The following is a 3290-nucleotide window of genomic DNA, read 5'->3' on the forward strand; positions in this document are numbered from 1 at the left end:
ATTACATGCCATTATATTGATTACAACTTAGAGATCCTGTGAACAATGATTCTGAACCTTGCCCTATCCTGAGCCAGTCTCAACATCTCTAACATACCTTGAGCACATTGCTACAGTAACTGTGTTTTTAAAAAAGGTGTTCCTGTCTTCCGCTGACCCTCCACCTTTCCAAGCATCATAGCCTTCTCCAAAGATTTGTCACTCCTGGAGCATGTCAAAGTATGTGAGATATGAGTTTCAAAATCATTCTGTCTAAGGAGCAACCTAGTTTCATTCTCTCCGGAACAGAGCCATTAGTTCTCTTAGCAGTCTCTGGTGTATTCAGTCCTCTTCTTTAGCACCACGACTCAAAGACATAAATTCTCCTGTCATCCTTTTTCTTTATCTAGATCTCAGATGCACAGTAATAAAAAAAGAAGTCATGGCTTGGCTCAGACACACCTTAGTTTATAGATTGACAATGTTACTCATTAGCACTTTGGAGAGGTCCTTAAAAGCAACTTTTCCCAATACAAGTTGTTTTTTAATTTCCTGACTGCTAGTGCCAACAATGTTGATTATGAATCTGAGCAAGATTAAGTCGATAACTATTTGAATCTTTTCTCCACTTATCATGATGCTGCCCAATGGCCCATTGGTGAGGATTTTTGTTTTCTTGGTATTGAGATGCAATAAACATTGAAGACTGCACTCCTTGTTTTTCTGCAGCAAGCACTTCAAGTCCTACTTAGTTCATTGAGCAAAGTTGTGCCATCTTCATAAAGCAAGTTTTTGATGAGTCTTCCTTCAATCATGATGTCACATCCTTCTTCATAAAGTCTAGACTCTTGAATGATCTGTTCAGCATATGGTTTGATAAAATGTATTATGATAGCAATGATCTTCCCCCCCCTCATATTCTGTGAATCACCTTTTTTGAAAATGAGAATAAAAGTGGATCTTTTCCAGTCAGTTAGCTGGGTATCTGTTCTCCAGATTTCTTGGTACAATATGGTGAGCACAGATACACAGGACTGCATCTTTATTGAAATCTATCAATTAGTATTTCATTAATCCCCGGGGCAAATCCCTTAAAAGCAGCTTGAACTTCATTTTCCTTGGAACCACAATCAGTAGTACACTTGGTACCAGCAGCCAGGAGATCAAGAAACTTATTGCCCTGGGAGAGTCTGCAGTCAGGGACCTCTTCAAACTGCTGAGGAGCAAGGTCACCAGTTTGAGAATAAAGGTGTGTCTGATTTAGACATTGGTTTTGGTGTGATTTTGGTGGTTGTTTGGTTGTTTGGGGAGTTTTTATTGCTTCTTAATTATTTTTTCACCTTGAGTCATGATGGAAAAATCTTACAGGTATTTGTGGGAAAATAACACATGATTACAATTAATGGAGGAGAAAATATAGGCAGAAAGGTTTCTCAGTTCTGAGTGACATGCTGCAGAGCTGAAAGAAATGATTACTATTCCTTCTTCCTCATTCTCTCATTCAACAGAATTCATACCAACCTCCTCATAATTCTTCTTTAGGGCAGCCATGTCTTCACGAGCCACAGAACACTCTCCTTCTTCCATCTTCTCTTTCACATACCAGTTGAACAAAGTCATGCTTGACATAGATTAGGACAAACTTGGCTCCAAGGCAGCCTAGACTTCAACAATGGCTTCGGTGTTGCTCAACATGCACACAGCTGACTGTACCTTGGCCAGGTCTTCAGCAGGCACCATACTGGAAGGTTGGTAATTAATACCAACCTTGAAGCCAATGGACCACCACCAATCCACAAACTGGAAGCTTCATTTGCTCTTCATAGCAACATTGACATCTTTGAAAACCAGATCACTACGTCTTTGGGTAAAATAGGCAGCAAGCCATGTATTTACCATTGCAACGGGCACATTCACCATCTGGTTGGCTTTTTCAAACCATGCATTAGTACTTTTTTGTGCTTTCTCAGCACAGATAACAGGGGCATATATAGCCAGAAGAAAGTGAATTCTGGAATAGGACACCGGGTTGGTCTGGAATTCTGTCAGATCGACATTCTGGGCATAATCAAGTCTGAAAGAAGCAGTGATAGAAGACACAATCTGCTTCTTAGTGTAGGTAGGGAGCTCAATACCAAGGTTTCTACAGCATATGTTATAGATAGCCTCTTTGTCTACATGAAGGCCAATCAGAATGTTCCAGGGTATGGAGTTGTAGGGCTTTACCACAGCTGTGGAAGCTTAGGGGCTGAGTAAAAGGAGAACTCCAGTTTTGACTTGTTGCCGTAATCAACAGAAAAGCACTCCATTACTCCATTAACTGGTTCCACCACCAAAGCTGTGGAAAACCAAGCTCTGAAGATTTTGAATTTTGTCCAAGACAAAGTCATTGATCTCTTTGCTAATGGTGTACTACCCCTGGCTATAGTTATTGACAGCATCTTCCTTGCCTGTGATGAGCTAGCTGTTCAGGGTAGAAGAAATGGTGATAGATTCCAAATTCACTCAACTACATCAGTGACTGTGGGTTCCGGATCTACAAACACTGTTCTGGGTGCATTCTTGCCAGCTCCAGTCTCACTGGAGAAGGTGCTGAAGGAGACACGTCCTCCCCCAATCGTCTTGTCACCTGGCATCTGGTCATCAGGCTGGATGTTGTGTTCCAGACAGTGGAACTCACAGTAGGCATTGCCAATCTGGACGCTAACATGACCAACATGCACTCACGTTTCCTGGGTTTGGGTTACAAAGAAAAGATGACAGGTTCCGGTTACCATCCAGACAAGCTAAAAGTAGAAATAAGTAATACACTCAGACACTGGTGCGGTTTTTTCCGGTCTAGTTTTATGATTTGCTAGTGAGGGAATGAGTAAAGATGGCAAAGGAGAGTTGGTGCCTTTGAACTGTGTCACTGGAGAAGAGTAGCGGCCTTGAACACAGCAGATGTGAACCTTGCCATCTTTTGTGACATCCTCCCCTTTTTATATGCTTGAGCCCATTGTTACAGGCACTGTGTCAATCTATCTCCTCAAGGTTGTCCCATCTTTTGCTGACATAAAATTTCCATGGAATTATGTCCTTTCCTAAGAACTGATACACTCCTGATATGTTGTTGCTGTTGCTGTTATGTGCCGTCGAGTCGCTTGCGACTCATAGCAACCCTATGTACAATAGCCCTAAACTCTGCTCTGTCCTGTGCCAATCGCACTGTCTTTGACACTCCCATCCCAATTATCCCAGTCACTGAATCAATCCACCTCATAGAGGACCTTCCTCTCCTGCGCTGTCCCTCCACCCTCCCAAGCATGATG

General features: G+C 42.2%; 1 pseudogene; it reads right to left on the reverse strand.

Annotated features, from left to right (window-relative positions):
- Positions 1-1341: 1341 nt before the first annotated feature.
- LOC102869372 lies at positions 1342-2693 on the reverse strand (annotated as a pseudogene).
- Positions 2694-3290: the final 597 nt, after the last annotated feature.

Source organism: Elephantulus edwardii, unplaced genomic scaffold, assembly GCF_000299155.1.
Source record: "Elephantulus edwardii isolate Elephantulus edwardi_28Jun2011 unplaced genomic scaffold, EleEdw1.0 scaffold00008, whole genome shotgun sequence".
Lineage (NCBI taxonomy): Eukaryota > Metazoa > Chordata > Mammalia > Macroscelidea > Macroscelididae > Elephantulus > Elephantulus edwardii.